Source organism: Dreissena polymorpha, chromosome 3, assembly GCF_020536995.1.
Source record: "Dreissena polymorpha isolate Duluth1 chromosome 3, UMN_Dpol_1.0, whole genome shotgun sequence".
NCBI lineage: Eukaryota > Metazoa > Mollusca > Bivalvia > Myida > Dreissenidae > Dreissena > Dreissena polymorpha.
In genome coordinates, this window is record NC_068357.1 from 132282791 (window position 1) to 132304910 (window position 22120).

Consider the following 22120-nt stretch of genomic DNA (forward strand, 5'->3'; position numbering starts at 1 on the left):
GCTGTCATTGTTCACAGGGATCGGTACACACATTGATTTTGATCACAGTTACTACTGGTGACTTTGCATTATATGTTAAATGTGAATTTAAAAAGGTTTCTATAAATAAATATTGTAAATAAGTTTAAGATGGTGTTTATTTGAATGTTTGTTTTAAGGTTTGTCAAAGCGTTATGCACACGATTTGCGTAGTCAAAATCAGTCTACAGAATTTTCCTACCCTCAGACGTCACCTCATTTACACCCCTGTACATATGAAGTGTGATTTTGGTTCCAATCCATTGATATTTAGCGAAGTTATGCGACTTGGACATTTTCTCTAGTACACCTAAAACATTTCAGTAGATTGTATGTTTGTAAAAAGGATCTAAGTTATGGGCCTTATTTTCTGTTAAATAGCTGCTTTGGGACTTCAAAGCCCAGTAAAGGGCATTGTTCTTTACTAACGCAGCTCTTGTTAGTCCCCTACTGGTGAAACCGGAGGGGATTTATGGTTTGCGCTCTGTGCGTCTGTGACTCTGTTTGTCACACTTTTCTGGATCCTGCGATAACTTATAAAGTTCTTCATATTTTTTCATGAAATTTGAAACATGGACAAATGGCAATATGGAGATTATGCACGTCATTTCATTTTGTTCCTACATCAAGAATTCAGGTTGCTATGGCAACAATTAGACTAGAAATATTTCTGGAAATGGTGGATCCTGCGATAACTTAAAAAGTTTTTTTTTCATGAAACTTGAAACATGGATAGATGGCAATGTGGAGATTATGCACGTCATTTCATTTTGTTCCTTTGTCAAGAATTCTGGTTGCTATGGAAACAAATAGACTAGAAATATTGCTGAAAATGGTGAAGTTTCACCGGAAGGGAACTTAATTGCTTGGCAATAGTCTTGGGGGTTTTTACAGCCCATTTTCAGATAAATGGTACATTTGGATAACCACTTTTGCCAGACTTTCAGTAACAGAGAATATTTAAATGTTTCATTCAATCAAAATTTTTAAGTATCTTGTTTATTGTCCAAATGCCTTACCTGTTATAAAATAATCACCCCATCACATGAGTTACAGGATTTACATATTTTTGATGCATTTACGTCTTTATTAGAAAGATATGCTGTTAAACTTTAAGAAGCTTGTGTTTATTGTGCATTACAAAACGAAGTAATATTCAGTTTTTTTCATATTACCATAAGGTCAGTGATTTTTTTGCTCAAATTTACAGCCGAATTTCGGCTGCTTCCCAATCGCAAAAAAACACGTTTTTTCCCAAAAATCTGACACAAATTTCCCAAAAAAAAGCCCAACTTCCAAAAAAAAAAAAAAAAAAAAAAATTTTTTTTTTTATTTTTTTTTTTTAGGAAGAAGTCTCATATAACTTAATTATGATTTCTTAAATCTAGGTCTCAACTTTATTTTTAAAACATCGCACAAAATATATAACTTGAATTTAGTCATTTTTGTCCATAAATCATTCCCAAACTTGCCACTTTTATTGATTAAAAAAAACAACAATTTGACCAGACTCCTTTTCTAGAAAACTCCCTGAACATGCACTTAAAAACAATATCACTTCTGTTACTTATAATCCTATTTATAATGCATAATTTTTCCCAATTTCATGGTTTATCGCGCTATTTTTCCCAATTTCACGGTTTATCGCGCTAATTTTCCCAATTCAAATGGCACGGGCTGTAACAAATTAAAGCAAAAAAAATCACTGAAGGTCAAAGTCCCCACAATTTTCATGAATTCCCCACTTTTTACCTTGACAATTGTGGCATATGCTTGTCTAAGGAGCCTCATTAATTGAAAATATTCAACTTAACCATAGTTTGGTTTCTTTGGGTCTCAGGTGAGCAGCCTTGGGCCTTTTGGTCATCTTGTGACAAATAAGCACAATAACTATATTAAAAATATTATGATGTTAGACCAAGTTCCTGTAGCCGACTATAATTTGGCATTATCCTATGATACGCTGAAGAGCAAGCTTTGTTTTATAGTTATAAGTTGCAGTTTTCTGCTCTAGTTCTGTTTGCATTACATATCCAGTTTTATCATAACAGACTGCTGGTAGCTTCAGACCATCTACATGTGATCATTTGTACCTATGCATAATTGATTTTTCCATATATCTGTCTTGTTGGTTTTTGTTTGTGGATAAGGGAACAAAGTAAATATCACTTTATCGCTTTACTATTTATCAGGCAAGCAAATCATCTTATGGCAAGCTTTATGTACATACGCCACTGATCCACAGTAGTATATCCATTGAACTATAACACTGGTTTAAGCGTATTATTTTGTAAGGTCACAGCGAAGTTGATTTAAATTTGAGTGTGTTTTATTTAAACCATCACATTAGCTTCTGTTTAAGTTTATTGAAGGTCATTCCTTTCAAGATACTGACCAGTCACACCATTTAACTGGTTTTTATTGTCAATAGTATTTTATGGTTGAAGTAAACTGCTGTGAAATCTGTGTTTGCCTTTATATCCTGTGTGGTGCCTCAAAACTATTGGAGCAAGGTTATTTATAGAAAATTATATTATATGTAGTTCAAGATTTAGTTTATGTGGGACAATGGAATTTGGGGACTGCATGAAGGGAAATTTAACAATTGTCAGCATTTAATTCAATGAGTGAGAAATCAGGAGTGGATTAAAAGCTGAGGAATATAATATATAAATGTGTGTTACATTATTTTGTTTTGTTTTTGTATGTAAACTAATAGCAGCAGAACATGGATTTAAAATAAGTATATATTTTTATGTGACCTTATTACAATGCAAAAAGTCTGGAATTGAATCAAATTATCATTTAGAATAATTAAGGATTTTTAGCTCATCTATTTTTTGAAAAAAAATTATGAGCTATTGTCATCACCTTGGCGTCGGCGTTGGCGTTGGCGTTGGCGTTGGCGTTGGCGTTGGCGTCGGCGTCCGGTTAAGTTTTGCGTTTAGGTCCACTTTTCTCAGAAAGTATCAATGCTATTGCATTCAAACTTGGTACACTTACTTACTATCATGAGGGGACTAGGCAGGCAAAGTTAGATAACTCTGGCGTGCATTTTGACAGAATTATGTGCCCTTTTTGTACTTAAAAAATTGCAAATTTTGGTTAAGTTTTGCGTTTAGTTCCACTTTTCTCAGTAAGTATCAATGCTATTGCATTCAAACTTGGTACACTTACTTACTATCATGAGGGGACTGGGCAGGCAAAGTTAGATAACTCTGGCATGCATTTTGACAGAATTATGTGCCCTTTTTATACTTAGAAAATTGACAATTTTGGTTAAGTTTTGTGTTTAGGTCCATTTTATTCCTTAAGCATCAAAGCTATTGCTTTCATACTTGCAACACTTACTAACTATCATAAGGGGACTGTGCAGGCAAAGTAATGTAACTCTGACTGGCATTTTGACAGAATTATGTGCCCTTTTTATACTTAGAAAATTGAAAATTTGATTAAGTTTTGTGTTTAGGTCCACTTTATTCCTACAGTATCAAAGCTATTGCTTTCATACTTGCAAGATTTATGAACTATCATAAGGGGACGGTGCAGGCAAAGTTATGTAACTCTGACTGGCATTTGGACGGAATTATGGGCCCTTTATACTTAGAAAATTGAAAATTTGGTTAAGATTTATGTTTTGGTCACTTTACCCCTAAAGTATCATAGATATTGCTTTCATACTTGGAACACTCACAAACTATCATAAGGGTACAGTAAAAGGACAAGTTGCATAACTCTGGTTGTCATTGTTACGGAATTATGGCCCTTTTTTGACTTAGTAACTTTTAATATATGGTTAAATTTTGTGTTTCGATCCACTCGAAGTATCAAGGCTATTGCTTTCAAACTTCAAATACTTACATGCTATCATGAGGTTACTGTACCTGGCAACTTGAATTTTACTTTGACCTTTGAATGACCTTGACTCTCAAGGTCAAATTATTAAATTTTGCTAAAATTGCCATAACTTCTTTATTTATGATTAGATTTGATTGATACTTTGATGAAACTACTCTTACCTGACATACCACAATAGACTTCACCCAAACCATCCCCCGTGCCCTCCCCCCCCTCCCCCCCCTCCCCCCCCCCCCCCCTAATTTTTTTTTTTTTTTTTTTTTTTTATAAGATCATCTCACAAATGACCACCACACCCTCACACTATACCCCCACCCCACCCCCCCACCCCCCCCCCCAAATTTTTTTTTGATTTTTTTTTTTTTTTTTTTTTTTTTTTTAAGATCATCTCACAAATTATCACCACACCCTCACACTATACCCCCCCCCCCCCCGATTTTTTTTTTTTTTTTTTTTTTTTTCGCTTTTTTGGAAGATAATGTAATAAATGTCCACAACCCCACACTATACACCCCTCTTCACTCCACTCCTCCCTCCTTTGTGATTGAAAATGAGAGTCCCTTCACCTTTAAAAAGAAAATAGATGAGCGGTCTGCACCCGCAAGGCGGTGCTCTTGTTTATTCAGGTTATTAGTTGGTTGAGATTATAATAAAAAGTTGCACAGATTGAAAGCAGAAATTGATTTGTACAGTGAAAAAGATTTTGTACAAACCGATGTGTGTTTAAATTGAAAAGCAGACGAAATTTGTAAAGTGTATATGATTATGTTTGGTACAGTGTTAAATCCAAGTAACTGGTTTGTTATAAGAGCCATTATAAGAGTATTGAAAATTCAGCAGTGTGATCAGTGTGCAGTGTTAAAAGTAAAGCTGATAGGAGTGTGGCCTGGTAAGTCACTGAGTACATGTGCGTTTTATTGTTGGAGATAATAGACTGAAGAGTGTTTTCCCTACAATATAGATGTTTGTGAAGCAGTTCAATCAATGGTCTGTTGGCTGTTATGGTTAAGTGTATTTTTTTTTAGATATCTAGCACTGAATTATCTGCTATAGCTGATAGTAAATAAAGTTCTCTCAGTGAGATAGTTGTATGAACAACACAAGTGTGACATCAGGTATAATTCCCCATATACTGTGAACCATTATTATTAGTCTGGCATTAATTTTCGTCTATTTCTTCAGTGAAACGATTGACAAATTTAAGATCCTAACGAATAATTCTGTCCAAAGTATTGTCGTAGCCAGCTCGTCGTGTCGTCCGCCATCCGCGTCATGCTAAAACCTTAACATTTTGTTAAGGTTTTGAACATTGGCTCTTAAAGCCACACACCTTGAAATGAAATACATGTTAATCAATACATATAGATGCAATTTGAAAGTGTGCAAAATTGTCATTAAATATATGGCCTAGTTAGCGAGAAATTTATTTGTCATGCCCCTGGATCGAAAGATCGGGGGTATATTGTTTTTGGCCTGTCTGTCTGTCATTGTATGTGTGTGTCCCAAAACTTTAACTTGGTTAAAGTTTGATAACTTTTGCATTATTGAAGAAAGCAACTTCATATTTGGCATGCATATGTATCCCACAGAGCTGCACATTTTGAGTGGTGAAAAGTCAAGGTAAAATATCATTGTATTTTTCTTTCCTAAAACTTAAACCTTCGTTAAAGTTTGGTCATAACTTTTTTAATATTGAAGATAGCAACTTGATATGTGGCATGCATCAGTATCTCATGGAGCTGCACGTTTTTAGTGGTGAAAGGTCAAGGTCATCCTTCAAGGTCAAAGGTCAAATTTATGGCTTCAAAGCGGCGCAATAGGAGGCATTGTGTTTTTGACAAACACATCTCTTGTCAGGCCTTGAAGAATCCACTCGACTGCTGGCATATGCGAGTGAAGTTGACGGTCGGGTGAGTAAAGTTTGTTAAATACTTGACCGACCGGGCGAGTGCTGTTTTTCAAGTTGAGAAATATAAATTCAGTTCCAGAACAACCGCCACATCGATACAAATTGCGAACAATTTTTCGAATGAACAAAAAAAAAGGTTTAGTACACAAAGAAACTGCACTTTCGTTTTGACAATGAAAAATGACGTCACGGGCACAGTAAAAATAATTCTCGAAATCGGCTGCGCTCTTTTCGTAGGTGTCAGTGCTCTTAGCTAATCGATTAAAAATGAAAAAAAAAACAGTTCAATATATTGGTCATTCTGTGAGGAATAAAATTTCATTTTAATGTAAATATCAATACAAAAATAAACAGAAAAAATAATTATTTATAAACAGAATAATTCGTGATCAGAAGCCTTAGTCATAATTTACCATATTGTAACCATTTGTCAATCAAGCCTTTCTTTCAGTAAAAGTTCGTATTAATTGTATTTTTTTGCAAAATAAATTCAACTATAGGATTGACTTATAGATGGTTTGTTTAATGCAATGAGACAAAGTCACATGATAGGATAAGTTTACCATAAGGTTCTGGTTGATCATAACTATAAATATAGATATATTTTTTTTTATGCAGGGCGAGTAGATTAAAGTTGAGGGCAAGTGGATTGTCAGGCCTACTTGCCCTGCAGGGCGAGTCGCTCTGGAAAAATGCTTCAAGGCCTGCTTGTTTTCTTTAATTTTAAAACCAAAAGTAGGATTTATATACGGATACGTATATTTTGACAAACGCGATTATGTTTAAGTTTTAAAGTGCAAAATAGATGGATTTCTACCTTGTAACCACCAGCTATATTCTAATTGGCATAGATAAAATTAAATCTATAGCCTAGTTACCAAGTTATTTATTATTTTCCAAAGGGTACCTCTTTTAAAACCAAAAGTAGAATTTCTAGACATATGCGTTCATTTTGAAAAACACGGTTATTTTTAAGTTTAAACGCACAAAAAGACGGATTTCTACCTTGTAGCTACCAGATATATTCTAATTTGCATAGATAAAATATGTTTCTTATTTAAACCTAAATTTACTATGCCAAGTTGTTCATTGCAACAGTGCTCCAGCTAGGATTTTAAAATGTCAGGGGGGGCTTTTTTGTCAAAAAGGCACTTTGGACGCGCAGTTTTTTGTATTTTGTCAAAAGGGCACTTTCGAGCGCGCTGGCGTTTCTAGAATGCTTCCTCTTGCATGTTAATTAATATGTTATTAATAGTTGTTAGAATATATTATTCCCATTATTATTAAACGATTCAAATATAATGTCTACAATGAGGAATAAATCAATTACAATCTATTGTAATAAGAGATTTATTAATCATCATAATTATGTAAAAAAAATATTTAAAAAAATATTTTATATATTATTTTTTTTTAAGGGAAGGGGGGCCCTAGGAAGGGCAGGGCGGAGGTTCGGGAGGGCAGGACAGGGCGCCTTTCAATATAGGCCTAGCTGGAGCACTGATTGCAAGGTGTGTGGCTTTAAATCAAATTGCTTCCACCTACAACTTTGAAACTTCATATGTAGATGCACCTTTATGAGTTCTACACGCCACACCCATTTTTGATTCACTAGGTCAAAGGTCAAGGTCACTGTTACCTTTAAAAAAAAAATCTGACAAACTTTCATTTATTCAAAACTGCACCGGTAGCTGAGCGTGGCACCCGTTATGCGGTGATCTTGTTAAACAAAATTGCAACTGAATTACAGTAGGCACGAGACATCAAAATCCAACGTAATCCACGCATACATACTTCAGCTGTTTCGTACTCAAGATAAATCAGGTTTTGACACCAAGGAATTTACATTTTACAGTGAACTTAAAGGGGCCTTTTCACAGATTTTGAATATTTTGAAGTTTGTCATTAAATGATTTATATTGATAAATGTACACATTGGATCTTAAAAGCTCCAGTCAAAAATCAAGAATAAAATTAAAAAAAGGAAAAAAAAGTTGTCAGAACCAGGGCTCGAACCAGTGACCCCCGGAGTCCTGGAGTAAAAACGCATTAGCCCTCTTGGCTATTCCGCCGGGTATACACAGTTTAATTAGTTTATACCTTATATAAGCAATCTTCGTAGTTTTGTAAATTTAAACGACAACAACAGAACTCTCCAAATTATTCAATCGTTTCGCGTTGCCACGCTTTATAACTTTCAAGTTTTCAAAATGTCAAAAGATACATCTAATGGCTATATTGGACTATGGTTAATGTTCAGTAATAATGTTTCCTCACAAATATCATAACTAAAACGAAAAATTGCGAATCTGAAACAACTTTTTTCAATTTTGTCAATTTACCAAACTGTGAAAAGATCCCTTTAAATGACACATGACATTGGCGTAAAACGCGAATTCAGTAAAGCTGTATCGAATGTGTTGACTTCGTTTAGGTAGAATAGTTATGATTAGCGCTAATTGTTAACAACACAGTGCGTGTATAAACAGTATTGTGTTTTTAGCTAACCTGAGCACAACGTGCTCATGGTGAGCTTTTGTGATCGCCTTTTGTCTGTCGTCTGTTGTTTGTCGTGCGTTGTCCATTGTGCAACGTCAACATTTGCCTTGTTCACTCTCTAGAGGCCACATTTATTGTCCAATCTTCATGAAATTTGGTCAGAAGATTGGTTTCAATGATATCTTGGATGAGTTCGAAAATGGTTACATTTGCTTGAAAAACATGGCTGCCAAGGGGCGGGGCGTTTTTTCGTATATGGCTATATATGGCTATAGTAAAATCTTGTTAACACTCTAGAGGCTACATTTACTGTCCAATCTTCATGAACTTGGTCAGATGATTTATCCCGATAATATCTTGGACGAGTTCAAAAATGATGCCGGTTGGTTTAAAAACATGGCTGCCAGGGGGCGGGGCATTTTTCCTTATATGGCTATAGTAAAACCTTGTTAACACTCTAGTTCAGAGTTGTTGCAGATGATGCAGCCATCACACAGTGGATCCTGATCAAAGACAATAAACGAAATTAAAAGATGACTATTATTTCACATGTATCAATTTAAATTTGTTAAATTCATTGACATGATTGTCTAAACTTGCTGTAGAGATTTGTATGCTAACATAGATGTAACAACAATACCTTTCCTTTTTAATAGCAAACACACATAGAGTTTATAATTTTAAAATTAATGTTTATCAATAAAAGCAGCGTATCATTTTATTTAGAAAAAATGAAACAAACAACAGCATACAGTGTGCTTTTTTTAACGAGTCGTGCTTTTCTAAAGCCAGCAGTGATCAAATCAGCGCAATTGGCAATTGGCTTTGTTTTTTCAAACACTTGTTGACTGTTGTGCGGTCTAACTATTCCGCCAATCATAACAATAATCTTGTCTATGGCAAACAATAATAAGGGCCCATTACTATCACCTGATAACAGAAGACTTGTTTTATTTGCATGCGACAAACAGGCCCCAACTCATGCAAGTGACTCCCAGGTGTGCTCCCCCTTTCACCACCACTATTTGTAGCAACTGTGATTTATCGCATATATGTATAACAAACATATCGGATATTGACTGACGCCATTTAAAACAAAACTCAGAATCAGAAATTGGCGAATTGAAGTGCCAACAAAATAGTCATTTATTTTTTTTATGACGAAATTTCGTGCTGACGAAAATTAATGGTTTTACATTATACTGTTATTGTGTACAACTTATTTTGCGCTGAGGAAAGTGTTATGATCTCTAATGTGACATGATTTGTAAGCCTAGTTTAACATATAAGTTTGCTCATAGTATTTATAAAATCTTAATTAGAATTTGCAGTTTCATTAAACAAAAATATTTGTGTCAGGAAACTTTATAATTGGGCAATAGTTATTTATGCTTTTTAACTTCTTCAGCAAACTCTCTGACTTCATTCATTTTGATGCACCTTTGAGAAATTGTTCTTCTTGTTAACTAAATACTTGGTTCTTGGCAAGAAGGCAGTCAGTACCATTTGATTAAACTAGAACTTGGCTATACATCTGGCCATTTAAGAACAAGTACTGTGTAAGGCTAGTATTCCATCTGTGCATATCCGCATCTGCATATTCGCATCCGCAAAAAAATAGATGAAGTTGAAATGCACTGTGCTTATTCCATTCATCTGCACATCTGCATGCGCAAATGGCGTCTGCAAAAGAACGCTAAAGTGGGCATTCTTATGCGGACAAGATACGGACGGCATTTAGCACGATCAGGGGAAAGCTGTCATCTCAAAAATCAACTGAAAAACTAATAAAATTCAAATCCAATTTGTTGTTTGTTTAGTCTAAAGTAACCTTTTAACTCCTCATCATTAAGTTCAAGTTCTAACTAAATGGTTGTAAGTTCCAAATGTTTGGTGATTTCTTTCTATTGCACGTGCCCACCATCTGTGCTTTCGTCTACGTTTACACTTCTTCGCATGCACAGCAGCAGCACCAATTACCGGTAACAAAAAATGGGAAAATTCTTCTTCTGCATATATGTTTTCAATTTAAAAGTTTTTCAAATAAGAAAGATACGTTTGACATATGCGGATAAATGGAATATAGTGTCCGTAATATGTTTTAACGGACGCGGATACGGATGCAGATACATTTAGATGGAATACTAGCCTAAAGCTCAAACCATGGGCATTGTGCTTTGTCGAATGTTGTCTTATTATTAAGGATATGAAGATAGTTGTCTCTTTTAATAGCCCATTTTTTGTATCGAGCATTGAAGTATTTTGCTCATGGATGAAGTACCAGATGTAGGGCAGTTCCAAATGTGTGCCAATAGTTAGTCAACATTAATTGGCTATCAATTTTTTTTTTTCAATAACTGAATGCCAGTCTTGAAATTAATATTAAAAATTGAGCTCATGCAATGCAGTTGATACAATTTGTTGATTGACCTGACAATATCACAAGCCTTCAGTGTTATGTAGGACAATGAAGCTGATTGGTGCCGAAATGTTGTTTGAACACAGTGTAATTGTGATGCATGACAAGATTTTTAAAGCAGCAATGAACCATAAGATTGGGGTTTGTTTTTGCTTTGTGCCATTCTACTCCTATAACACTGTACAGCTGACTGATTTCTAGCAGATGACTTGTCAACACTTGACATATCAGTAACTGTTCTTGTCTTAGGCCAATAACACCTAAATAGACATTAGACAGGGGCATTCAATAAAGAACATGTTGCTCCATTTTGTTTTCATATATTTTTAATCAAATGAAGCTATATGATTGTTATGTTAGTTTACTTGACAAACATGAAAGCCTTCTAGTGATTCCTTGGATGTAAATCATAAAAGTGTGTTTACCCAAAATCTAGCCCTTACTGAGTATGTCTAGAATACAAATCGTGTAATTCCCTTGGGCGTTGGATATTCTGCATGTACTCTGTTTTTAAATACACGCCAGGTACAAATCTAAAAAAGTAAATCTGATAATTCAACCATTTACTCCGCCTACCAGCTAGTGTATTCCATGAATTTTCAAGTGAGTGGCCAATATTGATTTTTATGCCCACGAAGGCAGGCATATAGTGATCGGACCGTCCGTCCGTCTGTCTGTCTTTCCGTAAGGCCACAATTAAAATATTGTTGGTTTGCCCTTTACCGACCCTAAATTTTACAGGTGGGTAGGTAGGTAGGAAAATTATTTTATTTTATTTGAGAAATTATATTTTTAATACACTAATAGTCTATGAATATTTAAAACACTTTTATTAAAGAACTGTTGCAGTGTACGAAGCCCTATGTAGCTTAACATTATCTTGTTTGCTGTTTCTTGCATATATTAATATCAAATGCATGCTTGTGTGTTATTACATCAAATATTTGTTCATTATATGATTTTAATTGCTCAAATGCATTTGTAATTATTTAACAGCCAGACAGCTTTTATTTTTAACTTAAACCTTTCCCTTAAATTTGGCTTAATTAGCATGCAACAAGCATTGAAGGAGTGTAGAAAGACAGCCCAAAGCCTTTAATGGAAAAATTCAGACGTGGCGAAAGACCATCACATTTTACAGGCCAGACTTGCCTACCAGGAGAAACAATTCACAGGCCTGTTGAAGTTTTTACAGGCCTCAATTTTAAGTGTTTGACCGGTTAGTGCATAGTCTCAGCATGGAAAAGTGAATTCATAAAAGGGCAAACTGAACATTATTATAAAGCATTATTTCTTCTTGAATGCTCTGAGCTTTTATGAGTACATACGTACAGCTCAGAGGGTCAATAGCTGGGAGTTGTATTATTGCAACTAACATAAGCATGAAAACTTGATTTGGGGAAATAAATTAAGGGTGTTAGTTTCAGTTTGTGGATATACTAACGCTTTAAACATATATACTTGAGTGTTGTCGATGTATTTAGCTAAGAGACATTAATAAATTAAATAAGTTTACCTTTACATATCCATTTCACTAACATGCCATTACAGTAAACTATTCAGTGTGGCAAACATAATAAAGCAGAATATGCACATGAATCTGATTAAACACAGATCCACTTGCATATAAATCAAATCATGTTTGTCTTTTATTTTGCATTTTCGACAAAAAAAATCCTGTAACTGTTAGATGTATTTTTCTTTGCGAGTAGACTGCATTCCAATTTTCAAACACTTCATCACTTGTTCTGTGACATTCAGTTCATACATTTGCAAAAAAAAGAGAGTTTTATTTGTATCTAAAACCTATGCTCCATCGTAGAATGACACGCTCTTTTCATTAATCGATACTAATTATATGATGTCCGTCGTAAATTCGATAGTTATTTGTTCTCGCTGAGCATCGTTATTTCTTTTAATTGTCCGCCATCTTGGATCACGTTAACAACATGTGTACAACGAACGTAAAGTCGTATATGTCCAACTACTTTCGCGAACCAATGGTTAAGTATGATGTCGTTCGGCCATTTTCACGGAACACAGCCGATCGCGATGCTGGTTATAGACGCTTGCATTACTGTCTATTCTGGGGCGTATGAAATTCCAACCATCGGAGCGACCTAGATCGGTCAGGGGCGATAATAATAGACAGGGATATAAATACGCGCATGAATAAATATTGCTTTCGGCTCTTTTATCATCGTCGAAAAAAACGAAAATAAAAAAAATACGTTTTCAGAAATCGCAATAAAAATTTTTGGGTCGGGGGGTAAAAAGTGGGTCGGTCGGTAAAGGGCAAACAAACTCAATTTTAATTTAGGCCTAACACTTTGCATTTAGGTTTCGCATTTAGGTTTCGAAAAATGCTCATAACTTCTATGTCGCTTCAGAAAGCAACTTGGTGTTTGGCATGCATATATATGGCTTCAAAACGGCACAGAAGGGGGCATTGTGTTTCGGACAAACACATTTCTTGTTCAAGCTGTCAATCAATTCTTCTTGGTAATGGCATCAGCCAATCAGAGCTCAAGCAGCCAAATACATGCCGTCCTAATGTGTGAATGTGTATACAATAACTTAACATGTCACAGATCAACTCTGACTTATCTCTTAGAATGTAGGGCTGTAGCTACAGTGTAAAAAACTTAATTATAGCTAGAAAAAAGTTTGCACTTTTTAAAAAAGCACTATGACTTGTTTAATCAAAAGTAAAGATCTTAGCATTCTCTGTGCTACACATTTTTTTATTCAGCAATCAATATTTTATTCCAAAGTTTCACTGAGGAAGAACGACGGATGTTGTTCATGAAGTCTAATGTTGGCATGCCTTTAAGCACCACAAAGGATTTTTGTTATACCAATATATATAATATGAAACAACAGCGATATTTTGCCAACAGTACGCGTATCAGCCCAATAGGGGAAAAATTGGATGAAAACCCTGAAATTGGGAAAATTCCTGGCGTGAAGTCTTCACGTTGTAAAATTGGTGTATTTGAAGTTGCCATTTTTACGAGTGAAACAGAAATATCATGCCATGTTTAAATAGAACCAATACATGTAAAATATTTAATAACAAATGTATTTCCTATATTTACACCTATTTTTCTAAAAACAATCGATACCTACCTTTTTGAGTCAATCAAGTTAATGGAAGAATGTTAAGTCTCCATAAGAAAACGTGCACTTGTGAAGTTAAGTTCAAGCAAAACTGTGACCTAAATTGTCTATGGGAATTCATAATGTTTGGTAGTAAACTATTCAATTAAAGTCTTGGAACTTTTGTATTAAAGTTTTTCATGATAACTTTGACTGGTACCATGTCTAAGAGTATTATTTAGGCTCATATAAAAGTATACAGAAACTTTGCGATTATCTGAATTGTTTAAGATATACTTGCAAACTGTGAACACCAGGGCATGTGGAATGCAGGTTCCCTGGTTCTGGGTTTGGCACTGACATTGTAATAATAATGATTAGTTTGGCACACAAAAATGCGCAACCAGTGAATTGTATTTATAAGATGGTGGAATGCTGTGTGACTCCAGCACAGCTGTATAACAGTATATGTGGCACTGTTATTTTATTATGAAAAATCACTAAAGATTGGGTAACTGGTTCATTTAATGCTGATTAATTTAGGTGTTTTAATGTCCCCCACTATAGTAGTGGGGGACATATTGTTTTTGCCCTGTCTGTTGGTTTGTCTGTTGGTTGGTTGGTTGGTTTGCGCCAACTTTAACATTTGCAATAACTTTTGCAATATTGAAGATAGCAACTTGATATTTGGCATGCATATGTATCTCATGGAGCTGCACATTTTGAGTGGTGAAAGGTCAAGGTCATCCTTCAAGGTCAAAGGTCAAATATATGGGTCGAAATCGCTCATTTAATGTACACTTTTGCAGTATTTCAATATTCAAGATAGCAACTTGATATTTGGCATGCATGTGTATCTCATGGAGCTGCACATTTTGAGTGGTGAAAGGTCAAGGTCATCCTTCAAGGTCAGAGGTCAAAATTATGTGGACAAAATCGCTCATTTTATGAGTACTTTTACAATATTGAAGATAGCAACTTGATATTTGGCATTAGTGTTTTTCCCAGGCCATTTTAGCGTGGCAAAAAGCCACGCCGCCCTCCCGGATCGCCACGCTGCCCTTTTCAAAGGCAAATTTCGCCATGCGCCCTTTTTTTCAAAGGCAAATTTCGCCACGCGCCCTTATCGATAACATCTTTATTGCCTTACAATCTAACTTGGTCTGCAAAATCAGCTTCCTTGATTGTCTGTGACGCTCCGACTGTGCTTGATTTACTCGAGAGACGTCACGTCTAATGGACTATATTAATTGAGCAGATTTAATCTATAACAGTGCTCGATTTATAGGTAGGTCTTACTGACTGCTCCAAAGCTGTGAATTAGTCATGCGTGAATAACCCCGTGTCAGTATCAATCGATAATGCCGGAGGGTATGTTATACAAGCGCACTTTTCGCTCGGCAATGTGTACTCCTTTACAATAAAATCATTATTTCGGAGACTTTTGATGAAAAACTCGATGTTATTCTCGTGGCAATTGTGCATTGCATGCTTTATTCAGTTATATCAAAACATATATTTTTACTAGGGATGTCAACGAAAATCCGAATATCCGAATATTCGGTACTGGACCAAATATTCGGATACTGTTTTCCAAATCGAATATTCGGAAGAAAAAATAAAAAATCGAGTAATTTCAAAGACTTTGTATTCGTAAAATTTGCTTCAAACATTGTCAAAAAAGTTGTTCTTTGTGTCATAAAGTGTATTCCGGTAGGCGCGTTAATGCGTCGCTATGGTGATGACAGTATACCGGTCATAAATCCCGCTAACAAAGCCAGACACTTTGTGTCAAAATTATGATAGGTGCAAATCGCGTCGTCAATCAAAACACCGACCTGCACTTGATCCAATGACTCGAATTACATTTAAAATTATCAAAGATTAAATGAGTAAAGGAAAAGCCAACTTTGTGTAAAAACAAATAAGACCTTATGGCAATTAAAATACCGACTCGTATTGATCTAATAACTCGAATTACATTTAAAATGATCAAAGATTAAATGAGTAAAGAAAGAGCCGACTTGGTGTGAAAAACAAAACAGATCGTATGGTTTAAATCACGTTGTCCAATCAAAAAAGCTTTTAGAAAATAATTTACTCAACCTCTAATGAGTATTTGCGTATCGAATGGTCCAAACATTAATTAATTTCTCAATATTCAATCAGGTATTATACTTAAAGACATGTTTTTGGTATTTCACCCTCATTTAATTGAAAATATTATAATTGCTACACGCATAAAGTAAATATCTGTCCAGGAAAAATGCCACCTACGCCTTCCGCTGCTTGGAAGTATTTCACAACATCATCCGATAAAAAGTCGCCGATCCAAGTGTCTTTTAAACGTGGCAACTTTAAAAGACTGACTGTTTAGTCTGTTAAACAGGTTCAAAGTGTGTTGTGGCTATGTACATACTAAGTAATTCGTTTAAGTTCAGCTTTAATTATATGTAGATCTAACTGTTTTGTCATGTAATTATTTTGTCGTCATGTAATATTATGTTTCTCGTTCTATTGTTGATGTACGAAATAATAGTTTAATAACAGTTTTTGTCATTCAATTTTAACAATAAAAAGTAATCAACAACATCAGCTTCGAATTAACGACGGCAACGCTGTGTCAATATTTAAACACTTCCGGTGAACTTCCGGTAAAAACGAAAGTAGAATTCATGAAGTAATGGTACGGTAAACAAAGTTGACTTTTTTCCAACAGATGTTGACCGAATATCCGAATATTCGTTCGGAAGGGTGACCGAATATTCGAATACCGAAATCGGTATTCGTTGCCATCCCTAATTTTTACGCATTATTACATTTAAAATCACAAACAAATTTATTCTTTATCGTTTTCGTCTTTAAGATAATTAAATCTAATTATTGAAATAATTACTGAGACGTATACTAATTTAACAAAATGCGAATCGCGTATACGATTTAACGTTGCTATGCGCACCTGTCGCTTACATCATTTGACATTTTATCAACATGGCGGACTATAGTCTAAACAGAATTAAATTGTGACTCGGCAAAAATGGCAAATAACGTCGTAAACGATCGAATTTACGATGGAGATTATACATTAAGAAGGAATTAATAAAATGTCTGTGATAATCAACGATACATAAAAATGTTTAAGATAGCAACAATATTATTTATTTATTTGTAATCTACTCGGTGGATGTATGTCACAGAAACGAGTGTTTGCATATTGTTAGCGATCAATTTACTCGCAATGTTATTTTAAACATATGTCGAGATTATTGTTAGAAAATGGGATAAGACAAACATGGTTTCATTTATATGTTAGTGGATCTGTTTATTATGTTTGTCGTGCTGTACAGTTTATTGAAACAGCATGAAACTGAAATGTACATTGCAAGGTAAATATATTAATATAAATCATAGTAAGTTAAATACATCTATTACCATTAAATGTGCTTGTTTATATGTTATTTTTTCCACGACTGCTTCAGATGCGATTACATGTTTCCCAGTAATTCAGGCATTCAGGGAAATTTTTTGCCCTTTTTTGCATAAACTGCGCGCTAAAATGCCCTTTTTGAAAATAATGCGCCATGCCCCTTTGCCCTCCTGGGAAACACACTAGGCATGCATGTGTATCTCATAGAGCTGCACATTTTGAGTGGTGAAAGGTCAAGGTCATCCTTCAAGGTCAGAGGTCAAATATATGTGGCCCAAATCGCTTATTTTATGAAAACTTTTGCAATATTGAAGATAGCAACTTGATATTTGGCATGCATGTGTATCTCATGGAGCTGCACATTTTGAGTGGTGAAAGGTCAAGGTCATCGTCATCCTTCAAGGTCAAATATATGGGTCAAAATTGCTAATGTAATGTCACTTCTGCATTATTGAAGCTAGCAATTTTATATTTGAAATGCATGTGTATCTCATGGAGCTGCACATTTTGAGTGGTGAAGGGTCAAGATCAAGGTCATCCTTCAAGGTCAAACGTCATATAGGAAGACATTGTGTTTCTCAAACACATCTTGTTTCACTTGACAAGTAGACACCATTTATGGTTTGAATGTACTAATTCAGAGAGTATTTAAATTGTGAATAATAAACACAGCCAATCAATTTATATTTAAATCCTTTAATAAATGAGCAGCATTGTGCGCAATTGTTCATATGCCATATCTTTGTTGAGCATAGCTACAGACTAACCTTCACATTCGTTCATTCCCCTGTAAAGACAAGTTTCTTAGTTCCATGAGCGGACAGGGTAGCTCCTTACCAGACTACACTTACCTGCAAGCTGGTCTCACACCTGGCAGCATACACACTCCTTTATATGGGTATTTTTTTAGACGTATTGCGGCCAATGGGGTGGGGAGTACTTTCCCTCTCGTACTTCTTTTTTAAACAATTTTAGATGCCAATTACTTCATTTTGGGCACTAAGACAGTCTTCGAAATTAGCTTTGAAAAGTTACATGCCAGTCGGGCCAGTTACTTAAGAATTTTTACATGCCCAACATATTTTTTACATGCCCAAACTTTTTTAACCAAAATTATAACAAATCACAACATTTTAACACTTACATGCTACACATAGTAAAGCAGAACATTTGTTTCAATAGTAGTGAATACAATTACAGCTAATCAATCACAAGAATTAAGACGGTCGATCGTTACACCAGTGCTCTTGAAAAGAGCGTCCTCTGTTGTCATCGTACCATTTCTTGGCTTCCTTTTTCTTTAAATCATTGTCAATTTTCTATTTTGGAAGTGCTTTATCGGGCTTAGCCCCATCAACATATACCTAAGATACTGCCTCTATGTCTACAATGACATTTGTTTACATTGACAAAAACGGAAGCGTATTACTTGATTGAAATGATCGATTCAAAAAGCATCTTCTCGATTAATGTCTAGTTTACTTAAATCATTCTCCTTAATTTGACTTAAGAGTTTAAAACATGTTTCAACATATCGACCACATTTTGATATAACATTCAGGGTTTTTTGGTTTTCTCTACGAATGCCAGTTCTAGACTCATGAAGCTTCAGATGAGGAGGTAACAATACCTTGTCTACCGTCGGTTTCACACAGTCAAATTGTTCCTGAATATTTTTAGGAATAGGACCTTCGGCGGTGGCTGCCGATGAGTCAGGACCGAGGGTAAATGGATTGGCCAAGTGTGGCAGATCAGAAGATTGTCCAATATTGGCCTGGTATGGCAAAAAACTGACTTCCGGTGGCGGAAATCTAATGGACGTTTTTGTTGTCGCAGAGCGACCACGGAAAGAACCTTGATTAAATTCAATTTTGGATAACCTGTCCTCTAAGCGCTGTATAGCCTCGTGGAAGGGATCTTTGTGCGCAGAATAATCACGAGTCAGTTCCAAACATTCATTTATTTCTTCAGAAACACTCATTTCTAAAGTAACATGTGCCTGGGCCCCGCCGTGTGTTTTGCACTTCCGGAACACGACGAAATTATTACGCATTGAGTGTAATAAGTCCACAAAAAATAGTTCGCATTAACTACTAAGAAACCGTCGATAAGAACCGAATGTGACCGAACTGCATCTGTCAAAAACAATATCGATGACGTGTGCAAGCAGGTGCGTGTTGTTAAACCAATCGAATTTCATTGTTTTACAACTTATGGCAAGGTGTTTGTTCGCAAAATTGAAAAATAGATCTGCAAATATCAAGAACCGCTTACGATTTTTTTTTATAAACTGTCAATTGGCTTCAATAATTTACATGCCCGGCGGGCCACAAACGTGAATTTTTTTATGTGCCCGGCAGTAATTTTACTCGCCACAGGCGATCGGGCGTGTGCTAATTTCGAAGACTGCTGTGACTCTTGAAAACAACAACTATAAAGTAGTTGATAAAGATATATCTATAAATGTTTTTTTTTAATGGTTAAAACATTTTCTGTGTCGATAGTATAATTCAGACTCGAACGATTCCCCAAAACATCCATATTAATCCGACTTAGTGCATACTTATTACTTTTCCATTTGATTTTCATTTCCTGATAATCCTGTATATTCAATTTTTTTTGCCCCTGGTAGGGTGGCATATAGCAGTTGAACTGTCCGTCCGTTTGTCTGTCCGTGTGTCCATCCGAAAACTTTAACATTGGCCATAACTTTTTATACGCCCGTATAAAATACGGGACGTATTATGTGAAACCCCTTGGCGGGCGGGCGGGCGGCGGGCGGAAGGCATCACTTTGTCCGGACTCTAATTCAAATTGTATTCATCCGATCTTCACCAAACTTGGTCAGCAGTTGCATCTAGTTGATATCTAGGCCAAGTTCGAATATGGGTCATGCCGGGTCAAAAACTAGGTCAAAGGGTCAATAAGTGCATTTTCAAAGGGGCCACTTTGTCCGGACTCTATTTCAAATTGTATTCATCCGATCTTCACCAAACTTGGTCAGCAGTTGCATCTAGTTGATATATAGGCCAAGTTCGAATATGGGTCATGCCGGGTCAAAAACTAGGTCATAGGGTCAATTAGTGCATTTTCAACGGCGCCACTTTGTCCGGACTCTAATTCAAATTGTATTCATCCGATCTTCACCAAACTTGGTCAGTAGTTGCATCTAGTTGATATCTAGGTCAAGTCCGAATATGGGTCATGCTGGGTCAAAAACTAGGTCAAAGGGTCAATTAGTGCATTTTACTTTGTCCGGACTCTAATTCAAATTGTATAAATCTTATCTTCACCAAACTTGGTCAGTAGTTGCATCTAGTTGATATCTAGGCCAAGTTCGAATATGGGTCATGCCAGGTAAAAAACTAGGTCATAGGGTCAATTAGTCCATTTTCAACAGCGCCACTTTGTCCGGACTCTTATTCAAATTGTATTCATCCGATCTTTACCAAACTTGGTCAGTAGTTGCATCTAGTTGATATCTAGGTCAAGTTCGAATATGGGTCATGTCGGGTCAAGAACTAGGTCATAGGGTCAATTAGTGCATTTTCAACAGCGCCACTTTGTCCGGACTCTAATTCAAATTGTATTCATCCGAAACTTTTAAACAACTTTTTATCCTGCGTCAAAGTGGTATGGGGGTATATTGCTTATTTCCAAAACAAATACATCAATCATCAGTGTATCATCTCCAATGGCACACGAATCGGGCGTATATTGCTCCGTCATGCGGCGCTCTTGTTCAATATTGAATATAGTAACTTGATATTTGGCATGCACGTGTATCTCATGAAGCTGCACATTATTAGTGGTGAAAGGTCAAGGTCATCCTTCAAGGTCAAAAGTAAAAAAATACAATACAAGGGAAGTAATGAGCTTTAAAAGGGAGATAATTTCTAAACCTGCCAAATGATATATTGAAATTTTATTTCAAAGCTGCGCAATAGGGGGCAGTAGGACCTGTAAATAAACTCGGATACACACACAGGCATTGTGTTTCTGACAAACACATCTCTTGTTAAAAGCAATCTCTTTACCAGCGCTTGCCTAAAATTTCTTTGAGCCAACCAGTTTTCGTTTGTCAGCGGGCGAAATGGTTTTAAGCTCGACTATTATATATATAAAATATATATAGTGGAGCTATCCTACTCACCCCCGCGTCTGCGTTAGCGTGCAAATGTTAAAGTTTTCGTACTACCCCAAATATTTTCTTTGTCCCATGACATATTGCTTTCATATTTTGCATACTTGTTAACCAACATGACCCCAACCTATAAACAAGAGCAGACAACTCTATCAAGCATTTTGTCATAATTATGGCCCCTTTTCCACTTAGAAAATGCAGCAAATGTTAAAGTTTGCATACTACCCCAATTATTTTCTTTGTCCCTTGACATATTGCTTTCATATTTATGCCCCCCTTCGATGAAGAGGGGGTATATTGCTTTGCTCATGTCGGTAGGACGGTCGGTCTGTCCGTCCACCAGGTGGTTGTCAGACGATAACTCAAGAACGCTTGGGCCTAGGATCATGAAACTTCATAGGTACATTGATCATGACTTGCAGATGACCCCTATTGATTTTGAGGTCACTAGGTCAAACATCAAGGTCACGGTGACCCGAAATAGTAAAATGGTTTCTGGATGATAACTCAAGAACGCATACGCCTAGGATCATGAAACTTCATGGGTAGATTGATCATGACTTGCAGATGACCCCTATTGATTTTGAGGTCACTAGGTCAAAGGTCAAGGTCACGGTGACCCGAAATAGTAAAAATGGTTTCCGGATGAAAACTCAAGAACGCATACGCCTAGGATCATGAAACTTCATGGGAAGATTGATCATGACTCGCAGATGACCCCTATTGATTTTGAGGTCACTAGGTCAA

At 35.8% G+C, this 22120-nt stretch overlaps 1 protein-coding gene across 3 annotated transcripts in view; it reads left to right on the forward strand.

The window, feature by feature from the left end:
• The window catches only part of LOC127871507 (trithorax group protein osa-like), a 116516-nt gene that overhangs the window by 14848 nt on the left and 79548 nt on the right, over positions 1–22120 (forward strand). The window contains exon 1 of one of the 3 annotated variants that reach the window (XM_052414497.1): positions 4512–4765. The exons of the other annotated variants lie outside the window; for them this stretch is intronic. The gene's annotated coding sequence lies outside the window, so the exon portion shown is untranslated. Of the gene's footprint in view, positions 1–4511; positions 4766–22120 lie in introns of those variants that run through there. 3 annotated transcript variants of the gene reach the window in all.